This window comes from Lynx canadensis, chromosome X (assembly GCF_007474595.2).
Source record: "Lynx canadensis isolate LIC74 chromosome X, mLynCan4.pri.v2, whole genome shotgun sequence".
Lineage (NCBI taxonomy): Eukaryota > Metazoa > Chordata > Mammalia > Carnivora > Felidae > Lynx > Lynx canadensis.
In genome coordinates, this window is record NC_044321.2 from 45412238 (window position 1) to 45426574 (window position 14337).

The window sequence follows — 14337 nt, forward strand, 5'->3', positions numbered from 1 at the left end:
TTAACACTATATATTTGACATTGTTCCAAGTTACATAGATCTATACTTTCTTGTTATTTCCCACCTGTTTTTATTTTTAATGATTTTTAATTACACAAGTAATAGAGGAGTAGATGACCCTTTAGAAATTTTTTAAGAATTCAGGTAAGGCTAAAGTTCTTTTTGACCACCACCCAATTCTAATTTCTTCCTTGCCTTTACATGTTTTTGAATGACTGCATAGTATTCTATTATGTGAATGCAATGTAATTTACTTGAGTAATTTCCGATCAGTAGACAATCAGCTTTTTATTTTTACTGTGGATTATATACAAATGTTTTTCCAAGTTTGTCCTTTGACCTTATGTATAGTGTTACTAAATTGGAATTTACATTTGTATACAGTTATATTTGTCTATCTTTATGTTGCTTGAGGAAAAAAGTGAAAGACAGAAAAGTGTATATAGCATGTTACCCTTTGTGTAAGAAAGGAGGGAATAGGAATAAATATTCACATTTGCTCATATTGGCATAAAGAAACATTGGATGAATGAACAAGAAGTTAATAAAAATGGTTATCTATAGTGTTCAAGGGAAAACAGGTGGATGGGGACAAGGGTGAGCACTGCATATCAGTGTACACCTATTTATATAGTTTTTTTTAAAACTATATGTATTAGACTTCCTATTGCTGCTGTAACAAATTACCACAAACACATTGGCTTAAAACAACGCATATTTATTATCTTGCAGTTCTGGAGATCATTAGTCTGAAATGAACCTTCTGGAACTAAAATCAAAGACTCTTTTTTCTGGAGACTAAGGAAGAATTATTTCCTTGCTTTTTCCAGCCTTTACAGTACACTTGTATTCCTTGGCTTATAGCCCTTTCTTCATCTTCAAAGCCAGCACTGTAGCATCTTCAAATCTCTCTCTTTCTGATCTCTGTGTCTGATGTCACATCTTCTTTGACTGTGACTCTCTTCTCTCCCTTGTGATTACATTGATCTTACCCAAATAATCCAGGATAATCTCTCCATGTCAAGGTCCATTTTAGCTCATTACTTTTTAGTGTTGACTAATATTCCATTGTATGGCTGTACCACATTTTGTTTATCCATTTACTTGTTAATGGGCATTTGGGTTGTTTTCAGTCTTTTTGTGTGATTATGAATAAAGTATGGGGAGGTGTTGAACAAATATATATATATATATATATTCAGTATAATTACTTATATAATTTTAATATATATATTTAAATGTTTATTTTGAGAGAGAGAGAGTGTGAGTGGGGAAGGGATAGTGAGAGAGAGAGAGAGAGAGAGAGAGAGAATCCCAAGCAGGCTCTGCGCTGTCAGTGCAGAGATGGATGTGGGGCTCCATCCCACCAACTGTGAGATCATGACCTGAGCTGACATCAAGAATCAAACATTTATATTTGGTCAAAGTACATGTGAATTTTAAAATTTGATACATAAATGCCTCTTTGATTTCCAAAACTGCTTGGCCATTGTGCAGGCCCACCAATAGAATAGAACAGTATCCTTATCTCTGAATATTCGCTAAGAGTTGATGTTATCCATTATTTTAATTTTTGCCAATCAGATTTGTTAAGATATTTTATTCTACAGTTTATATTTCCTTGGTTGCTAATGACAATAACCCTCTATTAACTGGCAAAAAAAAAGAGTCAGACACTTAACCAACTGAGCCACCCAGGTGTCCTGAACACTCATATATTTTATGCATCTGGAACTTATTTTGGTGTAAGAAATGAGCTAGATATCCAACTTTATTTTTTCTAAACCACAAGCTAATTATCAAAAAATGATTTATTGGATAATCTACCTTTTCATCAATGAATTAAAATATTACCTTTCAATATACTAAATTCTCCATAGACCAAATGACTTTTTCCTGAACTTTCTATTGTATTCCATTGAGTGAGTTGTCAGTTTTGAAGCCATACCACTGTGTTTTAATTGCTATAGCCTTACAATGTGCTTCAATAAGTGGTAAGACTGACTGGTACACATTACTCTTATTTTCCAGAATTTTCCTGGTTATTTCTGGATGTTTATTGTTCTAAAACTATATGATTTAGAACTTTAATGTGAATGAAAATGATTTTGTTGCATTAGATTTATAAATAATTTGAGGGGAATTCACATCTTTACAAATATTGAGTATGCTCATGCAGGAATCAGATACAGATATGTCTCTCTGTTTATTCACATATTTCTTAACCTACGGGGACCTTGCTAACTATAGAATGAAGTTTCCAGAGGGTATAGTAGAAAGGTTTTGGAGGAAGAGAGGCAGTTCAAGTTTGGCTCAAGGAAGGGAAAGCACAGAGTTGTATGAAATATGGGAGAAAATAGATGATTAGAGAAGCTTATATAAATGATGGTTACTATATTAGTTATCTATTGCTGAATAACAGATAACTACAAATTTTGTGGCTTAAAAAACATTTATTCACCTCATAGTTTCTGTGGGCTTAACTGGGTCCAGGTCCTCTGCTGAGTTCTCCATTTCAGGGTCTTTCACAAGGCTGCAATCAAGATATCTGCCATGGCTGGGGCCTCATCTGAAGGCCTGACAGTGGAAGGATACACCTTCAAGATCACCTGATTGTAGGCAGATTTTCAGTTCCTCAAGGACTGCTGGACTGAGAGCCTCAGTTTCTGGCTGGATGCTGGCTTTCACTTCCTTGGCACATGGACCTCCCCAACACAGCAACTTGCTTCATGAAAGCTAGCAAGGGAGAGAGTCCATGAGCAAGATGGAAGTCAAAGTCTTATGAGGCCAAATCCCTAAGCGACATTCCATCATCTTTGCCACATTCTATCAGCTAGAAGTAAGTCCCTATGTCATCCCACACTCAAGAAGAGGGGATTACACAAGGGTGTGAATACCAGGAGTCAAAATTTGCCAAGGGAATGTCCTAGAAGTCTCCTGGAACATGCAGATAAGAAGGGACATAGGTCTTTAGGGTTCTCCTGTAACTTTAATCAATTGCATTTCCAAGAGAATTGTGGTCTCTGGTGGAAGAAGAGAATCCAGGCTCATTAGGTCAGGTAAATAATAACCATTTCCATTTGTATAACACTTCAGGGTTTACAAGTCTGCTTTGGAGCCATCATTTAATTTTTCTTATAACAACCCTTTGAGTAGCCAAGCAATGAAACTAAGGTTCAAAGACGGTACATGGTCACCTCAGATCTCAGAGTGGGTGGCAGAGCTAAGACTAGAGTCTCAATCTTCAAATTCCTAGCCTATTATACCATATTGCCTTCTCAAAAGCATGGAGATATGCTGCCTTTTCTCTTTGATGGCCTCTCCTACCATCTTCCTCCTTCTCTGGGTTCTTATCATGGCTCAGTTATTACCAGCCAGTCAGTCAACCTCACCACACCTTCCAGAATTATAGGGGAACAGAGATAATGTTTGTAAAGTTCCTAACCCACTGTCTGGCACACAGTAAGATCTCACTAAATGGAAGCTATTAGGTATTATTCTTTCAACTTTTCCAGGCCACTCTCATTGCTACTCATCTTTGGTTTTGCTCCTTCCCATGAATCTCTGTGGTACCACAACCCAAGGTACAATGTGCTTTCAAAAGACACCAATACCCAACAACTTCTATAGGCAGACATTGTCCATCTTCCAACAGTCCCAGAAAAGAGCATTTGGTTGTCAATGTTGTGGCTTCAGCTTTCTTTTCCCTCAAATACAAAATCAAAATTCTGAAAGTATAGCTATAATACTTAGCATCCAAAGTTTGCTTACTAATGCCATTCTCAACAAAAAAGAACTAGGATTCTTGAAAAAAAATGGCTGATTCCAAGGCTGGGGAAGGGAAAGTACAAGATGGCCCTTGGGCATCTTGTGATGTCAGAAAACAAGGAAGTGCTCAAAGATGGAAACATATACAAATACATGTAGAAGAAGGGAAAACTCTCTCTTATAGTGAAGAGCCAACTAATCCATGTAAAAGAATGAAGGCATTTGAAAATCACCATTTAACAACCTTGAGAATCATCAGTGAACACGAAAACTTGTGGGTGCAAGTTTGAGGAGAACAGGATATTTACATAATCTCAATGTAGCTCTCCACAAAATACTCATTAATTACAAAGGGAAAAACAGTAACTTTACAATGGAGAAACACAAATAGTCATTATGTGCCTTCTGATATGATGCACAGAAAAGGACACAGCATTACTTCTGTGATATTCCTACCAAAATGTGTAACATGAATTTCATCATGAGGAAACATAAGACAAACCCAAATTAAGGGACAGTAAAAATAATTAGACTGCACTCTTCAAAAATGTCAGTGTCAGAAGACACAAAGGAAGACTTAAGAACTCTTGTCTATCAAAGGGGACTAAAGAGAATGATGACTGCACATGATTAAGAGTTTCTTTTGCTATAAAGGACATTATTGAGGAAACTGGTCCGTTCTAAATAAGTTCTGTAAATTGCATTTATAATAGTATTGTACCAATGTGAATTTCCTGATAATTGCTCTGTGTTTATGTAAGATAATTCTTTGCTTTAAGAAAAACACATTGGGGGTGCCTGGGTGGCTCAGTCGGTTGAGCGTCCGACTTCGGCTCAGGTCATGATCTCACAGTTCGTGGGTTCAAGCGCCGCGTCAGGCTCTGTGCTGACCGCTTGCTCAGAGCCTGGAGCCTGCTTCAGATTCTGTGTCTCCTTCTCTCTCTGCCTCTCCCCCTCTCACGCTTTGTCTCACTCTGTTTCTCAAAAATAAATAAATGTAAAAAAAAACACATTGAAGTATTTGTGGGTAAAGAGGTACCATGTCTGCAACTGATTATCAATTAGTTCAGGAGAAAAAAAGAAATATATGTATAAGAAATATAGAAATATATACATGAGACAGAAGGAAAAATAGAGTAGGATAAACAAATGTGGTAAAATGCTAACATTTGAGGAATCTGGGTGAAGAGTATATAGCAGTTCTTTGTACTATTCTTGGAACTTTTCTGTAAATCCGAAATTGTCTAAATAAAAATTCAAGAGAAAATTTCCTAATTAAAAAATACAGTTAAAGAACATCTACAAAAAACCTAGAGCTAGTATCATACCTAATGGTAAGAAACTAGATGTTTCCCCACTAAGATCAGGAACAGGGCAAGGATGACTGCTCTTATCACTCCTATCCAGTATTGTACTGGAAGACCTAGCTAATGCAATAACACAAGAAAAGGAAATAAAATGTATGAAGATTTGGAAGGAAGAAATAAAACTGGACTTTGTTCACAGATGACATAATTGTCTATGTAGAAAATCCCAAATAATCAACTAAAAAACTATTGGAACTATTAAACAATTATAGCAAGATTGCAGGATACAAGGTTAACATACACAAGTCAATTGCTTGCCTGCATACCAGTGATGAACAATTGGGATTTTAAATTTAAAAACACAATACCACTTGCATTAGCACCAAAACAATGAAACACATAGGTATAACTCTAACAAAACATGTATAAGATCTATAGAAAGAAAACTATAAAATTCTGATAAATCAAAGAAGATAAATGGAGAAATATTCCATGTACATAGATAGGAAGATTCAATATTGTCAAGATGTCAGTTCTTCCCAACTTGATCTATAGATTCAGTGAAGTCCCAATAAAAACCCCATCAAGTTACTTTGTGGATATAGACAAACTGACTCTAAAGTTTATCTGTAAATGCAAAAGATTCAGAGTAGTCAACTCAATATTGGAGGAGAAAAATGAAGTCTGAGGACTGTCACTACCAGACTTTGAGATCTACTATCAGTTACAGTAATCGAGGTGGTATGATATAGGTAAAAGAATGGACAAATAGATCAGTGGAACAGAATAGAGACTTCAGAAATTGATCCACGCAAATAGTAAACTGATATTTTAACAAAGGAACAAAGGGAACTCAATGGAGAACGGAGAGTCTTTTGAACAAATGGTGCTGAAACAACTGGACATCCACAAGTAAAAAAACATTAATCTAGACACAGATCTTACACCCTTCACAAAAATTAACTCAAAATGGATCACAGACATAAGTGTAAAATACAAAACTATAAAATTCCTGAAAAGATTTCTGAAAATTCTTTCAGGAATCTAGGTGAACTGGAGTTTAGTAATGACTAACTGTAACACCAAAAACACAATCCAGGAAAGAAAAAAAAATCAATAAATTGGGCTTCAGTACTGGTAGAAGACACAGTTAAGAAAACGAAAAGAGGGGCGCCTGGGTGGCGCAGTCGGTTAAGCGTCCGACTTCAGCCAGGTCACGATCTCGCGGTCCGTGAGTTCGAGCCCCGCGTCGGGCTCTGGGCTGATGGCTCAGAGCCTGGAGCCTGTTTCCGATTCTGTGTCTCCCTCTCTCTCTGCCCCTCCCCCGTTCATGCTCTGTCTCTCTCTGTCCCAAAAATAAATGAACGTTGAAAAAAAATTAAAAAAAAAAGAAAACGAAAAGAAAAGCCACAGAATGGGTAAGAATATCTGCAAAACACATATCTGATAAAAGATTGATATCCAGACTATACAAAGAACTCTTAAAACTCAAAAATAAGAAAACAAGCAGTCCAATTTAAAAATGGGCAAAAGACTTGAACAGATACCTCACCAAAGAAGATACACAGATGGCAAATAAGCATATGAAAAGATGTCCAACATCTATGTCATTAGAAAAACGCAAGTTAAAACAACAATGACATACCACTGCATACTTATGAGAATGGCTAAAATCCCAAACACTGACAACACCAAACACTAACGAAGAGGTGGAACAATAAGAACTCTCATTCATTGCTGGTGGGAAAACAAAATGGTTACAGTCATTTTGTTTTTGTTTTTTAATGTTTTTCATGTTTATTTATTTTTGAGAGGCAGAGCACAAGCAGGTGAAGGGCAGAGAGGGAGAGAGACAGAGAATTGAAGCAGGCTCCACGCTGTCACCACAGAGCCCAACCTGGGGTTCGAACTCACAAACCATGAGATCATGACCTGAGCTGAAATCAAGAGTCGGATGCTTAACTGACTGAGCCACCCAGGCACCCTGGTACAGCCATTTTGGAAGACAGTTTGGCAGTTTCTTGTATATTCTTACCATACAATCCAAAAATCATGCTCCTTGGTATTTACCCAAATGAGCTGAAAACTCCACACAAAAACCTGCACATGAACGTTTATAGCATCTTTATGTACATTTGCCAAAACTTGTAAGCAACCAAAATGTCCTCCATTATGTGAATGAATAAGCTGTGGTACATCCAGACAATGAAATACTATTCAGCAATAAAAAGAAGTGAGCTATCAAGCCATGAATGCATATTACATGCATATTACAGAGGAACCTTAAATGCATATTACAAAGTGAAGGAAGCTAATGTGAAAAGACTACACACATCGTATGATTCCAACTATGTGACATTCTGAAAAAAGCAAAACCATGGGATAGTGAAAAGATCAGTGGTTACCAGGGATTAGGGGAGGGAGGAAGGGATGAACAGGCAGAGAGAGGATTTTTAGGTAGTGAAACTACTCTGTATGATATTGTTATGGTGGATACATGTCATTATACACTTGTCAAAACCCATAGAATGTACAACACATAGAGTGAACCCTGATGTAAACTATGGACTTTAGTTAATGTATCAGTCAAGTATATCTCAATAAAGCTGAAAAAAGAAAAATAATAATGTATCATTATTGGTTTATCAATTGTAATAAATTCACCACACTAATGCACAGCATTAATAATTGGGGAAATTGGGGTTTTGGAAAGGAAGTATATGAGAACTCTATATTTTCCACCCAGTTTTTGTTTAAACCTAAAGCTGCTCAAAAAAAATAAATAAAGTTTAGGGGCACCTGGCTGACTCAGTTGGTGGAGTGTGCAACTCTTGATGTCAGGGTTGTGTGTTCAAGCCCCACATTGGGGGTAGAGTTTACTTAAAAGAATAAAATTTTAAAAAATTAAAAATAAAGTATATAAGGAATAAAGTATTGATACCTACTACAACATGGCTGAACCTTAAAAACATGCTAAGTGAAAGAAGTCATCCAGAGAAGGCTGCATAGTATATGATTCAATTTATATGAAATGTTCAGAATAGGCAGATCTATAGAGACAGAAAGGACATTGGTGGCTGTCTAGGGATGGGGAGATGGGGGCTTTGGGGTGACAGAAAAAAAGTTCGGTGCTTCTTTTTTGGGTAATGAAAATATTCTAAAATTTATTGTGGTGATGATTGCACAACTCTGTGAATACAGTAAAAGCCATTGGATTACACACTCTAAATGAGTGAATTGTATAGTATGTGAGTTAAGTCTCAATAAAGCTGTTTAAAGTTTTAAAAAATAAAAACATAGCTACACACACACACTTGTATAGGCTTAGAAAATCCACACGCAAAGGACACACGAAGAAATGCTACCAGTGGATTACTCAGTAGAAGACTAGAGAACCAAGGGTGAGGGGTGAAAAAGAGACATATTTTTCACTGAATACCTTGTTGTATCATTTCAAGATTTTATCCTGTGCATGTTTAACACACTCTAAGAAAGTTTCCCTCAAATACAATTGCTTCCAACAAGCCTACCCTGCTTTTCCCAACTCTTCTCAAACAACAATCTCTCTTTATTCTATCTCCCAAAATAAGACACAAGAGGAAATCAAACCTAAAACCTGGCCAAACAATTCTAAAGAAAGAAAGAAAGAAAAGTAATAAAAGGAATGCCAAAACCCACGCAGAAAGAAATTCCATAAGTATATTCACTCAATAGGACATTTTGTACCATTTAAATATGTTTACAAATAATTTTAATGGGAGAGGCACCTGGGTGGCTCAGTTAATTGAGTGTCCAATTTCGGCTCAGGTCATGATCTTGTGGTCCATGAGTTCGAGCCCCACGTCGGGTTCTGTGGTGACAGCTCAGAGCCTGGAGCCTGCTTCGGATTCTGTGTCTCCCTCTCTCTCTGCCCCTCCGCCACTCGTGCTCTGTCTCCCTTTCTCTCAAAAACTAAATAAATATATTAAAAATTTAAATAATTTTAGTGGGAAATGTTTATGTGAAAATGGCAGTATATAATTGAATATACAGCATGATCCCAAATGTATTTTTTAAGGACTAGAGTAAAGCCTAAATACACCAAGATGCTAACATTGGTTGTGCTTGGGCAGTAGGATGTTTTTCTCCCCCAAATTTTCATCAATGAACCTGTATTACTTTTGGAGGGAGGGGCGTTTATTTTGTTTGGGATCTTCTGGGTAGAGGGAGAGGTTACTCATGGCCTCAGATCAGGCATATTATCATCGTTGGCTCTTTCTTGGCTCCTCTTGATTCCTTTCTTTGTTCATTTTATTTATTTATTCTCTAGAATTCCCACACCCCACTCTCACTCCCGTTCCCCCCCAGAACAAACATTTAAATGTATTTAGTGAGTTTTACTTTTAGCATCAGAAAATTTTCTGTCTTCAGTATATATAAAATATAAATATATTTTATTATATAAATATATAATATATAGATATATATTATACATGTTCTCTATAGAGAATGTTGACTTATGTATATGTATAGATATACAAATACATATTATATATAAATATATATTCTCTATATAATTATATATATTATTACATTAATTATATATTATAATATGTATAGAGATATACTTATATGTGATATAATCTTATATATTATATATAATATATATGTTTTTTAAGTTTGTTTATTTCTTTGGAGAGAGACTGTGCACGAGCAGGGGAGGGGCAGAGAGAGAATCCCAAGCAGGTTCCTCACTGCCTGCGTAGAGCCCAATGTGGGGCTAGAATTCACAAACTGTGAGCTCATGACCTGAGCTAAAGCCAAGAGTTGGATGCTTGACCAACTGAGCTACCCAGGAGCCCCTATTTGTTATTATTATTATTTTTAAAAGAAAGTGCCCAGTCTGGGCCTGGCATTCTAGCTCTGGGCCCTCCAGAGCCAAACTCCATACTTCCTCTTCAAAGCATAGCCCTCTCCAGTCCCTCCTGTCCTCTGGGCCACTCTCAAAGTGGCCACTCTTGTCCCAGCCCCTTGCAAAGCCATGATTTAATTTGCTTCAGAGCCTTGCTGTCCCCTTTCATTGTGGAGCCTGACACATCTACCCAAGTCCTGCCCTTGCTGCTTACTAGGTGACTAAACTTATGTAAGTCATTTCCTCTCTAGAGGCCTCAGATTCTCAGAGGTGAATTGTGATATTAATAATTTCCACATAAAAGGGGCTGCATTAAGTGTTAAGAAGTTATGTACAGAGAGACCCAAGTAGGTAACAGAAGAATAAATTTTCAAGCTCCATCTTCCACCCCATCCCCCCTTGGTGTCCCCACAGCTTAAGGTCACTGTAGGTGTTCAGGATATGATTTCTTCTTTCTTTTCTGCCTTGACAATTGTTTCCCTATGACCCAGGCTGGAGTCACCACTCCACCATTCACTACTACAAACCTGTTGTCCAAAGTGAATCCTGGGAGAGATGGGGACAAGGTGAATAATGACCTAGAGTTGATCAGAGTTGGAGTCCCAGCATGACCATACTTAGCTGTGTGGCTTTGGCAAGTCACCTAAGACTCCTCATGCCTCAGTTTCCTTACCTATAAGGAGGAGGGAAAATAATAGTATCTACCTCAGTGGCTGCCCTCACTTTCTATCTCGCCTCTCACATCCCTTCTCTTTCAACATGACTCACCTTCAGGCTCAGGACTTGGTTGGCTGGCCTCACCCTGCAACAGCTGACCCACTCCACACCCCCTCTCAGAGAAACCACGTCCTGGCGCCAAGAGGAACCTGCCAGGAACCAGTGACATCTTGCCGGCCCTTTAAGGCAAGAGTGTGCAACCACAGGGCTGAACCCAATTTCCATTCCTCATCCAACCTTTCGTGCACCTGAATGCACACAATGAATATTCTCTGACCTTTCCTCTGGGGACCAGCCAGGGGCTGAGCTTTGCTGGAGTCCCTGCCTTCAGGGAACTTCTGATCTGCTAGGAGAGAGAGCACTAGATATCAATTTCACATGGGGGCCGACAGTGGAGAGCTCTGGGGGCTGTGGGAGCCCAGAGAAAAGGATCCATTCCCACTTGAGAATCAAGGTAGGCTGTTTGGATGAAGTCACACTTTACGTGAGCTCATCAGGTTTGGGAATTCAGTGTAAAGGCCTTACACGGAAAGACATCTAGACAAGAGAGGGCTTGGTACATTGTAGTAACCACTTGTAGTTAGTTCAGTGATCTGAACACAGCATATGAGGCCAAATGTGGCAAGAGATGAGGCTGGAGAGGCCTGGTGGGGGTCAGAACTGTGGATGGCCTTAGTTGCCAAACAAGGAGCTAGAACTTTAATGCTAGTGGAGGGGGTGTAAAGGAAGAAAGCCACGTGTTGGCTTCTGCATCACTGCTCTCTCACTGCTTGTATGCAAAATAGTAGGTTGGAGATGGCCAGTCTGGAAGCAGGGAGCCAGGGAATAGATTTCGGGTCACACATATGAGGGATGTTGAGCCTGAAGCAAGGCAGTGGCAAAGGATGAGAAAAGGTGGATTTGAGAGACAGAAAGGAGAATCAGCTGGACTTGGTGAAGAATTGGCTCTGATGAGAGCAGGGGGGTTCAGGCTGCACATAAGGCAGAGGACAAAGGGCAAACATACTGTTCAAGTGCCAAGGGGGTGATTAAGGCAAAGATAATGGCGGGAGGAACTCTGTGGGATAGAAGGGGGCAGAAACACCTTTTTGGACGAGGAGGGATTCAGGCCACACTCACCGTGTGGCCTTGGGCCAGTCATTTTATCTTCCTCTAGTTCTTTAGATTTCCACCTGCTGGGAGTGCCTAGCTTGCTCAGTCAGTAGAGCATGCAACTCAGTCTCAGAGCCATGAGTTCAAGCCCCACATTGGGTATGGAGCCTACTTAAAAGAGAAAAAGAAAAAAGAAATATGGCTAGAATTCCAGCTGCTAACTTAGGAGGCAGAGAATAATTGTGAGGAGTTAATCACATAAAAAAATGTCCAGGAAGTGCCTAGCCCTGTGGGTGATTTGGACAGGGAGGCATATGGCAGGTGGGTTTGGTTCAGGGTGGGGTGGGGTGGGGCTGGGCTGCCATTTGTGCAATAGCATTGACAGTGGCAGTGGGAAATACATACTTGCAGAAGGTGTGTGGGAAGGGGAACTGTGACCTGAACGCATGTATCTTGGATTTGAGGGGGTCAGAGGCCAAGGCAGTCAAATGAATCTTACCCTGGGAGGCTGTGTCTTGGCAGTCAGCAGTGAAGAGCCTCTCTGAATCATGAACCCAAGACAGCCACCTCCCCCAGGTAGTACCCAGGCTTGGGAGGCCTGTGGCCTCTGGGTTCTCCTCTCAGATCAGCACATGAGTTGCCGTGTGACCATGAGTCAGTTCTCACCCACTCTGGGTCCCAGGACTTCCACATGAACAACAATAAAAGCATGGGTGTGTTGGTGGAAATGTGGATGAAATGTTTCCAAAGGCCCTCTCCATGTTTTTTATGCCTCAGTTCTATGACCCTGAGTCTTCTTTTTAAAAAGTCTAGTCCTATTTCCATCCCTGACTTACTGTGTGGCATTGAGCCAGCCGCTGGACCTCTCTGGGCTTATTTTCACATCTGGAATATCAGGAGATTGAGCAGGAAACTCTCCAATGTCCAACGATTCTCCCTGGAGGACGCTCACCCTCATCTCCATCAGAATCTTTCAGACAAATCAGAGGAAAGTGAGGCGCTGGTCACAGACAACCCCCTTCCAAATCTTCCATCTTCTCCCACTGCCCTCCCCTTCCTACTGTCAGGAGCTTGCAGCACTGGCTTGCTTGCCAAACTTGTTGCCATGACAACGGGTTACAAATAACTCAGATGCAGACGAAGATTTTAACCCAAGAGCTGCTGGTCCAAGGGCTTCTTTCTTCCTCCCCACACCAGACTGAGGGAACAATCTGGCATATTCTTCAGGTTCAAGTGACTCCTCAGTGTCACAAGAATACATCCTGCTGTCTGAGTCTCTCCTAAAACCTGACTCAAATCTTTCCAATCACTTGCTCCCATTAAGGAGTGATCACTCTTATCTTGAACAGCTTCTGTCTGTTGAGGGCTGTGTTGGATGCTTTACACACAGTAGCTAAGAAAATCTTCCCAGAACTCTTTCAGACATTATTATTCCCATTTTGTAGGGGAGAAAATTGAAGCCCATGGATGTGACTTGAGTAATGAGGTCAGAGAGTCAGAATTCAAACTCAAATTCATCACATTTCCAAACCCAGGCTTTTTGCATTGCTAGTGGTTCACAAATGTTGGTCTACACACTTGGGGGCATATCTAAATAATCTGGGGCAGCTAAAAATTCACATTCTCACTTCCATTCAAGAAGGTGGAATACATCTGCCTCCTCTAATTCCTGAGACCCTATGAAATAAGAGGAAAGGGATCGTGTATAACCCACGTCTCCAAAAAAAAGCTGGAGGAGGCCCCATCAATGGGAGTGAGATTTCACCAACTTTCTGGCAAGCAGAAAGGGACTTGAAGGGTGGTACCTGAGAAAGCAGGACAGGGAAGGGTAGAGGCACAGCCCACATGTGGAGGGGGGACATGCAAAGGAGAGCCCTGGTCTACCCTGCAAATTCCTGGTGAGACTCTGGCACAAAAGAGCTATCCTGATGGTAGGCAGGAAATGCAGAGCCCCTGAGGGAAGAATTGAAAGTATGTGTTGGAACAGTTGCCTCCCCCACCCTCCCTCTGCCCTTCCCCATGTTTGTTGGTAGAAATCAAAAGCGAAACATCTGCACTTGAAGTACAGAGGGTTTCTTAAATCAAACAGTCCCAGTGCAGAACCTCCGCTTTCTGGACTTAGGAGTCCTCCAGTAGAATGTGTGGGGCACATCTGTCACCTTAAGGGAAAGTTTAGTAGTGGACTTGACCAACCTCTGCCTCTTACACAGGCCTCCAACCAATCAACTTTTCATTGGTTTCTTCTTTTTCAATGTTTTTGAGAGACACACAGCGTGAGTGGAAGAGGAGTAATGAACTAGTGGAGAGAAGGAGACACAGAATCCGAAGCAGGCTCCAGGCTCTGAGCTGTCGGCACAGAGCCCGACGTGGGGCTCCAACTCACGAACCATGAGATCATGACCTGAGCCTAAGTGGAACGCTTAACCGACTGAACCACCCAGGTTCATTGGTTTCTTCTTAAATCAATGGGTGACAGGTTTGAACATTTGTGAAAAACACGCTAATTGGTTTGTGAATGGACTGATGAAGCCAACGGGAAGAACTAAGGGTGTGCCTATCTCA